Source organism: Ooceraea biroi, chromosome 14, assembly GCF_003672135.1.
Source record: "Ooceraea biroi isolate clonal line C1 chromosome 14, Obir_v5.4, whole genome shotgun sequence".
NCBI lineage: Eukaryota > Metazoa > Arthropoda > Insecta > Hymenoptera > Formicidae > Ooceraea > Ooceraea biroi.
In genome coordinates this window covers 5,188,235-5,200,470 of record NC_039519.1, presented here as the reverse complement: position 1 = coordinate 5,200,470, position 12,236 = coordinate 5,188,235, and the positions used below count along the sequence as shown (strand labels likewise).

Below are 12,236 nucleotides of genomic sequence, written 5' to 3'. Positions count from 1 at the left end.
AATAACCCGCCGTTACAAAATCCCGAAGAGAATAGCGAGAGAATCTGTCGTATTTCGAAGATCAATCGCACCCGATGTTCCTTGCCGACCGGTGAAACGAGATCGTGTTCACTCGCTTCAACCCCCGCGGCGAGGGTTCTTTCGTCGACACTTCTCACCATAACTAGAGAGGTATTCGTTACTGCTGAAGATGATTACACGCACGAAAATGCTGGGGAAAGTCCCGAGACATAGCCTGATCGTTGCTTCTACGTGTTCATGAAGAGAAAAGGAAGAATCACGATACGTCGAGTGAGTGGTCTTCCACGGTGAAATGTGATAAAGACACACACATGTATAAAGCACGCACGGACGCACGCTGATTCAATTTGCCTCATAATCTAATTTTCAATGAATTATAACTAATGAGGAATATCACGGCGGTATTAAAAATTCCATCGCGTTCGGCGGAAGGGGAGAGCACCGAGGGCGCACACGTTTCCGCGAGTGCACAATGAGCACTTTATAATTGGGACATAGCGTAATGTCGAATCTCCGTGTAATTCCGCTGCCGAGGAAACCGCGGCGAGTAGGAGTTACTCGCTTGTCAGACGAGTAGCACGGCTGTGTTATCTTCATTAAAACGTTGCGGGGATTCGGCGCGAAATTCATACGCTAAAAAGTATAGTTATAATTCGTCGTATAAAACTCAATCTCCCGGATATTCAACCGTTCCATTTGCTTTATTAAACGACCTAGCCGTACGAGCACCGTAAAACGGTACGCACTGAGAAAATAATGACTGCGTTACTCGCGAGGGTGCGAGGAAGTGCGCGTTTGAGAGTGCTCACGAGTGCTCACGATGGCTGTAAAAGCTCGAATCGACGCAACGGTATTGTTTGCCGTCGAGCTTGCAATTATCGAAAACTTCCGGAAAGTTTTGCGTGATGTACAAGTGGAAGAGATCATCACTGGAATCACTGCTGTCTCTCCCCCTTTCGAGTAAGGCAAAACTCCATCTACGGCGAAGTGTCAATTGGTTTGATGTTCACCGTCAAGTTAATTACGAGAGGAGATCAGGACTCGCCTTGCCCCGAGCGTTAAATTCGCTTTAATCGACCATTTGATCTCGTAATTCGAAATTTACAATATCGCGCGATTGCTCTCTCGCACTCCTGAGGGACGGCGAGGCTTATCGTCGTCAATCAAGGTACTTGCGAAACTGCTATGTATGGTTTTAGTACATATTTATCGCCCAAGCTGCCCCACTCTTGTATCTACTCATTTATGTACTTCTGATTTTTCCTGCATCACTCACAAGATGATACTGTTCCCGTTTTTCGTAGAAAAATTTACTCTTCCAATAGAACGCCGCTTTTTGTAGAAAAAAATCTGGAGATCTCATTAAATCCAGAAAAACTTTTATTATTTTTATCTTGTTGATGCTCGTGATATTAGGAGTGTGATTTAGTTTTGAGGGCTTTGCAACAGATGGCTGTAGTGTCAGTTTGTTCCAATAACTGTTGTTTCTTACAGTCTTGACATTATCCATCCCATTTAGTAGCATTATAGCAATAACAGTCGTGTTTATATCATCGTAAAAATGCAACTTCCGAAACAGCATTTCGACATGCGTTGCTTTTGTTTTTTAATCAAAAGAAAACTGCGGCTGACGGTTATAGAATTCTTGTCGAAACTTATGGTGATTCTGCCCCATCAATTAAGGACAAAGAACGCTCGGGACAACCAAGAAAGCTTGAAAATGCAGATTTGCAAGCATTATTGCACGAAAATCCAACACGATCCACTTCAGAACTTGCCAGAGCATTAAATGTTGATCGTACAACAGTTACGAAACATTTACATGAAATGGGGAAAATTCAGAAAGAAGGGAAATGGGTTCGACATCAATTATCGGAAAGTGCCATTTGAACATTTGCATTTCGTTGATCGTCAGGCAAAAAAAGAAGAGTCTTTTGTCTCGGTTTGTTACTGGGGATGAAAAGTGGATCTATTTTAATAATCCCAAACGCAGAAAATCATGGGTGGATCCAGGCGAAGCATCAACATCCACTCCGAGACGCAATATTCACGGTTCAAAAGTAATGCTCTGTATTTGGTGGGATAGTGTACTATGAGCTGTTAAATCCGCATGAGACTGCCAAGGCTGGTCGTTATCGACACCAGTTGTACAAGTTGAAGGAAGCATTGGACCAAAAACGACCACCAATTGCGAGTAAACGACGGAAAGTGATTCTTCTTCGTGACAACGCTCGACCTGACGTTGCGTCATCAGTGAAACAAACACTATTAGAGCTCGAATGGCAAGTCTTACCGCACCCCGCGTATTCTCCATGCGATTATTATTTGTTCCGGTGGATGCAACACGCTTTAGAGGATACACACTTTGATAATTTGGAAGAAGTGCGAAAATTCGTCGACGAATGGATCAACTGAAAAGAAGAGTCATTTTATCGTGGTGGAATCCATCTCTTGCCAGAGCATTAAATGTTGATCGTACAACAGTTGCCAAACATTTGCATGAAATGGGAAAAATGCAGAAAGAAGGGAAATGGGTTCGACATCAATTATCGGAAAGTGCCATTTGAACATTTGCATTTCGTTGATTGCCAGGCAAAAAAAGAAGAGTCTTTTGTCTCGGATTGTTACTGGGGATGAAAAGTGGATCTATTTTAATAATCCCAAACGCAGAAAATCATGGGTGGATCCAGGCGAAGCATCAACATCCACTCCGAGACGCAATATTCACGGTTCAAAAGTAATGCTCTGTATTTGGTGCGATAGTGTACTATGAGCTGTTAAATCCGCATGAGACTGTCACGGCTGATCGTTATCGACACCAGTTGTACAAGTTGAAGCAAGCATTGGACCAAAAACGACCACCAATTGCGAGTAAACGACGGAAAGTGATTCTTCTTCGTGACAACGCTCGACCTGACGTTGCGTTATCAGTGAAACAAACACTATTAGAGCTCGAATGGCAAGTCTTACCGCACCCCGCGTATTCTCCATGCGATTATTATTTGTTCTGGTGGATGCAACACGCTTTAGAGGATACACACTTTGATAATTTGGAAGAAGTGCGAAAATTCGTCGACGAATGGATCAACTGAAAAGAAGAGTCATTTTATCGTGGTGGAATCCATCTCTTGCCAGAGCATTAAATGTTGATCGTACAACAGTTGCCAAACATTTGCATGAAATGGGAAAAATGCAGAAAGAAGGGAAATGGGTTCGACATCAATTATCGGAAAGTGCCATTTGAACATTTGCATTTCGTTGATCGCCAGGCAAAAAAAGAAGAGTCTTTTGTCTCGGATTGTTACTGGGGATGAAAAGTGGATCTATTTTGATAATCCGAAACGCAGAAAATCATGGGTGGATCATCAACATCCACTCCGAGACGCAATATTCACGGTTCAAAAGTAATGCTCTGTATTTGGTGGGATAGTGTACCATGAGCTGTTAAATCCGCATGAGACTGTCACGGCTGATCGTTATCGACACCAATTGTACAAGTTGAAGCAAGCATTGGACCAAAAACGACCACCAATTGCGAGTAAACGACGGAAATTGATTCTTCTTCGTGACAACGCTCGACCCCACGTTGCGTTATCAGTGAAACAAACACTATTAGAGCTCGAATGGCAAGTCTTACCGCACCCCGCGTATTCTCCATGCGATTATTATTTGTTCCGGTGGATGCAACACGCTTTAGAGGATACACACTTTCATAATTTGGAAGAAGTGCGAAAATTCGTCGACGAATGGATCAACTGAAAAGAAGAGTCATTTTATCGTGGTGGAATCCATCTCTTGCCAGAGCATTAAATGTTGATCGTACAACAGTTGCCAAACATTTGCATGAAATGGGAAAAATGCAGAAAGAAGGGAAATGGGTTCGACATCAATTATCGGAAAGTGCCATTTGAACATTTGCATTTCGTTGATCGCCAGGCAAAAAAAGAAGAGTCTTTTGTCTCGGATTGTTACTGGGGATGAAAAGTGGATCTATTTTGATAATCCGAAACGCAGAAAATCATGGGTGGATCATCAACATCCACTCCGAGACGCAATATTCACGGTTCGAAAGTAATGCTCTGTGTTTGGTGCGATAGTGTACTATGAGCTGTTAAATCCGCACGAGACTGTCACGGCTGATGGTTATCGACACCAATTGTACAAGTTGAAGCAAGCATTGGACCAAAAACGACCACCAATTGCGAGTAAACGACGGAAAGTGATTCTTCTTCGTGACAACGCTCGACCTGACGTTGCGTTATCAGTGAAACAAACACTATTAGAGCTCGAATGGCAAATCTTACCGCACCCCGCGTATTCTCTGGACATTGCTCCATGCGATTATTATTTGTTCCGGTCGATGCAAGACGCTTTAGAGGATATACACTTTGATAATTTGGAAGAAGTGCGAAAATTCGTCGACGAATGGATCAACTGAAAAGAAGAGTCATTTTATCGTGGTGGAATCCATCTCTTGCCAGAGCATTAAATGTTGATCGTACAACAGTTGCCAAACATTTACATGAAATGGGGAAAATTCAGAAAGAAGGGAAATGGGTTCGACATCAATTATCGGAAAGTGCCATTTGAACATTTGCATTTCGTTGATCGCCAGGCAAAAAAAGAAGAGTCTTTTGTCTCGGATTGTTACTGGGGATGAAAAGTGGATCTATTTTGATAATCCGAAACGCGGAAAATCATGGGTGGATCCAGGCGAACCATCAACATCCACTCCGAGACGCAATATTCACGGTTCAAAAGTAATGCTCTGTATTTGGTGGGATAGTGTACTATGAGCTGTTAAATCCGCACGAGACTGTCACGGCTGATCGTTATCGACACCAGTTGTACAAGTTGAAGCAAGCATTGGACGAAAAACGACCACCAATTGCGAGTAAACGACGGAAAGTGATTCTTCTTCGTGACAACGCTCGACCTGACGTTGCGTTATCAGTGAAGAAACACTATTAGAGCTCGAATGGCAAGTCTTACCGCACCCCGCGTATTCTCCATGCGATTATTATTTGTTCCGGTGGATGCAACACGCTTTAGAGGATACACACTTTGATAATTTGGAAGAAGTGCGAAAATTCGTCGACGAATGGATCAACTGAAAAGAAGAGTCATTTTATCGTCATCTCTTGCCAGAAAGATGGGAAAAAGTTATAGAAAAGGAAGGAAAATATTTTGATTAAGGTATTCATTCATTATCATATTTAAATACATGCGTTTTTGAGCAAAAAAACCCTCAAAACTAAATCACACCCCTAATAAATATCTTCACAATCTTGTTTGTAAGTATTATAAAAAGCATAGCGTAGGTTTGCAGAAAAAGACTCGCAACGATTTGTTCGCGAAGCGATGACGCTCGGCAGACAGGCTAAGTTCTTTTTAACAAGAAAATCGAATTCGCAGAGGAATTGCGCGGCATTAGCATTACAGCCGTGCGTTTTTCGCGCATTTGTTCATATCGCGGCGTAATGAAGCACGTTACGGAAGCGCGTCCTTTTGTTATGGAAGCAGCGGCGCAGCCGGATGCAGGCAGCCTGATAAATTGATTTCTCGACATGTATATCCGAGACCGACAAAAGAGCATTACGCTTTATTGGATGCGGAAAGATAAAGCAGCTCGAAAATACGTCCCGGTGACTTACGTATTTGCCCGCTCGTCCAATTGTCGTCGCGAACCGTTCGCGAATAATTGGGTATTATTGGCGTCCAGAAGCGGCCCCGAATGCGAGCAACGAAAGTATCGATGTCGCGCTCGCTGAAAACGGATCACACGTGAGATTAGGCATTCATGCGATTTGATTAGATTGGGAACGGATTAATTCGATCACGCGGTATCGCGGGGAAGGGAGAAAGGCGGGAAGTTTGGTAATCCCAGGCGGAAATCGAGGACGGACAGGCTCCTTGTGCACCCGTCAGGCAAACGTAAAATAGTCGAAATCGTATCATGCAATCGCTACTCACGCCAATCGCTCAATGACTTTGTTCCCTGTTATTATTAATACAATTTCGCACAGTCACGCTATTATCTAGTCGCGATCTGCTCGTTTGTCGCATTAGCGACTAGAATAGATGATGCATTGCTGACAAATGAATCAACGACTGTTTAAGCGATGCACAGAAGAATATTCTCGCATGCCCGACGTGCCACACACGACGCGCGCGTACCTGAGGAGACTTGGAAAGCCATTAGCTAATTAATGAGATCTCCTCCGGCGATGCTCGGCTTAAAGTCTGGAAAACGCGTATCTAATGCCCCTCGAAACTGCGCGGCCGAGCACACCGGCGAGCAAAGAGAAAAAAGACGATACGTGGAACAAAAGTACTTTGTGCTGTGCTTTCAAAATGAAATGAATGTACGAATTCATAAGCGACTGGATACATGGCTCAACCCGGTTCGAACTGTCACTGGGAAGTGTACCGTGGAAATTATGTTATTATGAAATTAAATTATTTATAAGATAAAAACTCTATGCAACAATAATGCAACAAGTATATTATATAGCATAGCATTACATCCTGCATTCGTACTTTACGTAAAAAAATTTATAAAGCTTTTTATAATATTTCAATTTTAAAGGGGCTTTATGAGTGCGAAGATATCTCATATAAAATAAAAAACATAAAAGTTTCCGGAACTATGGAATGAACTTTATATAAAGGCAAAAACAACTCTAACATTTTCGTAAATTCCTGATTGTTGCGTCACATTTGAATCACCCTACGATCAAACGTGGAATTAAACCAAATGTTTAATTTGATCTAATTGGCTTTTTCATGGAACTCGCATTTTATTGCGATACACAATCGATAAGTCGCCACTGATCTTCACGCATTGTCACGAACCGGTCTCTTTTAGCTGGAGCGCGGACTTGCTTGTCGGAACCGAGTTTCCGAGAATCAAGTTATAATTGCGTCAAGAAGGTGATTTAATTTTAGGTACGCCGCGGAACTTGAAGCAGCTTCGGGCATTAAGATAGCTTGTTTTAGCGCGTAACGGAGTGAAGTTAAAACGGTTTAATTCCTGGCCGGAAGAAGCTGGGCGAACGAGCGGGCACCGCGCGGAAGACGAGCCGCGACGCCCGCGCGCGCTCGGCGGTCCTGCGAGCGACAGTCCATTGTTTCGTGGATAAGCCGTTTTTATTAAAGCGGATGATTATTTCGACGTCGAGCATCGTCGTCACGGACAGAACGGAGACCGATCGATGTGCCTCCGAGCGCATTGTTCCCCCGCCCATAGCGTTTCATGCCTGATTAAGCGACAAAGTGATACTTAGCAGCTTCACTTGCAACATTAAACATCTCGCCAACCAAGCCACGAATTTCAATTCCGTCTTGTGGAATTTATTATTTATTCGAAATTTATCAAAGTGCTCTCTCAGTTATTTTCCCTGTCACGGTAAACTTATTTCATTCGTTGCAAGATTTTTTAAAAGAATTCTTCGTATCAGCCGGACAGTTTATGTCTTAAAAATGTTTATTGGTTAATTCAGAAATATCCCCCGTGTAGCTGTATTACGTATCGCAATAATGCGCGTCGTTCCATCTGAATGAGTTACCAGATCATGCGTTTCCACGGACGTATTTCCATAAAATCTTAGAATTATCCTGTGAATTAAAATCGCGATGGTACGCAACAAGGCGCAACGAGTTTCCGGCGGGCGTACGTTACGCCGCTTTGCCGCTCCAGGAGGAATTAGAGAGATTGGAACCGGCCCATTTTCCTGCGAATCGGAATGCAGAAAAGGGAAGAAAAAGGAATGGGAAAACGCTCTAAGAAGGAACGAGCCGTTCTTACACGGTCCGCGGAGCGAAGTGCGTCTCTACACGACCGCCATGCTTCCGACGAAGAATCCAGCAACGAGAGGTGGCGAGTGAGCGTGTGACGAGGGAGAGGGCGAGGCGGATAGCTCTGAAGAAACAAAATGACGAGAGAGAATGAGACGGAGAAAGTAAAAAATAAGACACGCGGAGAGGAGGGAACGGAGGAGAAATCCGGGGGGGTGAGATCCGTGTAGGTTTGCCCATGTAGGGACAGAAGGCAGCCCTGCGGGCAGCCAATCAAATAAAGTAGTCCGAGGTTGCTTTACCGAATGCAAATTCAGCCCCCGTGGGCTTTCTCTGTTTCCATCCACCCTCCTCCCCTCGCGCGAGAGAAAGAGAGCTGAGGGAGTCTCCGCGCGAGAGTTTCCGGGACACACGGAAGTCGCCCTGTAACTGCTCACCGATACACAATCCCCCTCGTCCTGCTTCTCTTCATCCTTCTCCTCGTGCTAGCCCTTTTGTCCTTGCTGGATTGTTCGCCCTGATCCTTTCCAATCCCAAACGCGTCGAGAGGAACCGGTACCGCGTGATGCAAACACACGGTAGCGAACCGGATATCCGCGGGATGATCGAGCGATTCTGGAGCGATTCTTACCACGACACAGTGGGCCAGAAAGCATGCAAAAGCGGACAAAATTCAAGATTTCTTTAGACTTTTCTGAAATTCGAGGTACTTGAGGTTTTGAGGTTGCTGATAACGAATCTGACATGGAAAATTCAATATTCAAAATAGTGGATCCAATATGGCGGTCAATATCTATTAATTTTGATCGGATTTGTATGGAACTTGATATTTAATGGTTTTCAAGGTTGCTGATAACGAATCTGACATCAAAAATTCCTACTCTCTACTCGGAGCGTATAAGCGCCGCGAGAGACAGTGCCGGCACGGTAGAGCGGCCTATCAGCAGATGGGGCACCGTTGCGTAGGACAAAATATTTTCTATTTGTTACATTTAGAACAATGAGAAATAAACTAGTGAGATAAATTGTCGAACTTAAAACTTTGGTGTCTATCCGTCAAACTAGCTTTATATCGTGAAAAAATGCATTCTATATATTAACATATATATATTAATATTATACATATATATAATATTAATATATATATTAACATTAATAAATATATTACTATTAATAAATATTCGCTATCACGTGAATTAATGCACCTTATTGTACGTATCTAGTCGCGTAACCGTAGCAAATCTGGGCGATTTAAAACTCATGTACACATAGCAAATTACAGTATTCGCAAAATATCGCCGAATAAGTTTAAAGTAGACATTATAATGAAGATCCTGACACCTTCAATTTTTGATTAGAAAGTGGAGTCTCGGGGAGCAGGAAAACAATAACCTGTACAAAAGCGAAATGAATAAAATTAATTTCACAAGAAGTCATGATACTCAAATCAGGTTAACGTCCACAGATCTTTACTAGCTTTTTCAAATTCAAATACCCGTAATACTGATATTACATAAAAGAAAAACCTTTAAAAGTGATAAGCTAAATTTTTCATATGAGAAAAAGAAATTATAAATACGTTAGGAAACAAATAACATTTTTCTTGTTCATGATGCCCCTATATGAACAAATATTGAATAACCTGTAAAAACATTTCGCTACGGCCACTTCAACTACTCTGTTTTAAGATATCGTGATAATTGAGTAAAAATTTGAGTGTTGGGTTTTTGCCACTTTTGTGAGTTTTCTGGCCCACTGTGCACGAGCGTGAAAATTCGCGCGACGTCAATTTATTCACGAGATTAATTGGCGTTTGGCCACGTTGCACATTTAGAGCGTTTCTCTCTTGGTCGATTCAAAACGCGTCTGGATATACAAGTATGTCGGTGCAGATCCAGATAGATCTGCGCATTTCTGTAGATACATTACCACCGAGAACATCGCACACCGGTAATTAACTTTGTTCGAGTTCGATTTAAGGGGGTATATACGTTTGTCGGTTTCAAAGAACTGATTTTTTTCTTTCCATTTTTCGACAGTTTGAACCTTCAAGAATGTTGTCCTAAAACCGTTTTTTGAAATTCGAACAAGTAAAGAAGTTACGACGCGTTTTGTCGGGCAGTGCAGGGCGTGCGCCTGCCGTTTCTGAAGCGGCGCGCAGGTAGAAGGGTCGGACCCTCATGCAACGGTTTCTTTTGCCCTTTACAATAAAACTTACTTTTGAGATTGAAGCATAGGTATTTTCTAATAGATGATGATGCTGTAAGCAGTGCTCTAAGCTGTTTTCAAGCCGATTATTCATTTAGTTGGCGTCGGTTGCGTGATACGGACGATTCTCGTTGTTTGTGGAGTACATGTCACGATGAAATAGGTGTCAAAGTTCTCGAGAGTCACAGGGAGTGAACAAATTTCGAAAAAGTTTTACGCGCAAGCGAAAAATGCCGCCCAATAGGTGGCAAACGGTGTATCCAAGCGGACGTCCGAGCACAGCATGCGATGCGGGAGGCCCGAATAAGCCGTCGCCTCGCTAAAAACCAACAAATGGGGGCAAACCTTGTGCAGGAGGATTCCCTGTATGGCCCAGGAATTGACGATGACGTGTAAGTTGAATAAATTTAGTTTTACAATAGAATAAACTTGTTCCAAAACTTTAAACGCGTTTTTCTCAAAACCATGTTTTTAAAGTCGGTTACAATGATAACTTGAAGACGGATCAACCGATCTACCTTTTTTTTTTATTGAAAGCTTATAAAAATCGCTTGTCGTTGTCGTATCGGATTTAAAAAATTCCAATTCTTTCTATTTTTTTTTAAACAAACAAAACTGAAATTTTGTGCCGAAAATCGGCACTCTAACTTTAAAGGTCGCCATTTTGTTGAAAATTCGAATTTTAAAAATCGGATACGACAACGACAAGGAAATTTACTCTTCTTTAAGATGCCGTTTGAATTTTGTGTTTCAGATGAACGGGCACGGAGATATTATTGTAACCGCGGAATGACGAATCGCGTGCACGGTTAACTACACGACGATGGAAGGGGGGGATTTTGTAACACTATTATTTCAATAAAATTTGTATAAGAAGTACAAAAGGTGTACTTTATTATGCAACAAGTCCCATTTTTATAGTTTGTCTTGGCTCTGCAAAAAATTCATGAAAAATGCCTTTTTGGGGGGGCTCCAAACGTATATGCCCCCTTAAGGAAAATCCCCTGCGACAAGATTACGTAATACACTTTCGAAATACCAAGCCATCGCTCCGAACGACGCGGCGCAACGGGGTGCACTGCCAGTGTGTCGCGTACGTGTGCCGCGGACGATGCGGCGGGGGGTTCTGAGCGACGGATCGGATCGCGCGGCGCGACTCACCCCTAATTATGCCTTAACGAAAATAAATCGCTACATTTGTAAGAGTGTCGTGTCTCTTTGGGCATTTCCGCAGATAGCCCGCACCACCCCCGTCCTGCGTTCACCGCAGTTCGTCTTCTCCACCTCTCTTCCTCGCGCCCTTTCTCACCTACCACCCTCTCACCGTTTCTCCGCTCCGCTGTGTTACTTCGTACTCTACGCCACCTGTTTGATTCTCTCAAAGGGATACCAGTGTCTATTTGTCTATTTCGGTTTGTCCCGACCTCTCCCGCCCACACGACTTAGACACAGAATCCAGCGTAGTTTTGTCCCCGTCGCCCGATCTACCCTCTGTGTACCTCCTGCCTTCACCCCGCCTCGCAGCTCCAAGTTGAACAATCAATTTCAATTTCGCGAGAATCTCTTTTAAATCTCGAATTCGCCACGCCGCGCTCGAGGTGCGGGACGTGAGGGGCTGCCGGGATTGGCGCGATTTGCCGCTGCGACACCCCGAACAACATCGAGTGGATAATAAATCAAGACGAGACACGTGGAGTATCATAAGAGACCTCTGCATTTATTTATCATCTAATAAATAGTAGAGCGGTAATTGGGAGAGCGGTAACAATATCGTGTATTTGGCAATATGTACAACCGAGAGAAGGAAACTTACATTCTTTTATAAATAGCAAAGTAAATTATTTTACACAGAAGAGGAGGCGGACGTCCACAAATGTGACTCGGGAGGTGGAAAGGGGTAGGTAACAAAACGTTTCGTACAAGCCTGCTTCTCTCTTTTCTTTCTTTCTTTTACCTCGAGCTTCTCGCATTTTGCACCTGCCACTTTTTACTGCATTCGTGCAGCTCCACGTGGCAGCGTGTTCTTCTCTTATCATGTTACACTTGTGGGAATATCGTTACAAACACATTCTTAACAGTACAGTTTACAATATATGCTGGCACATGCCAAGGTCGGCGAAGTCGCGTCGGCGTTGAACAATGACGACGTGTGTCGTGCAACAAACGTCACCTAATAGCGCCGGATTGCCACGGTAATTTACGCTCTTCCC

General features: G+C 43.2%; 1 long non-coding RNA gene across 1 annotated transcript; it reads left to right on the top strand.

The window, feature by feature from the left end:
• Nucleotides 1-9,676: 9,676 nt before the first annotated feature.
• Nucleotides 9,677-12,236, top strand: LOC113563386. The gene is made up of 2 exons (XR_003407438.1): nucleotides 9,677-10,418; nucleotides 10,781-12,236. It is a non-coding gene; the product is annotated as an uncharacterized LOC113563386 (long non-coding RNA).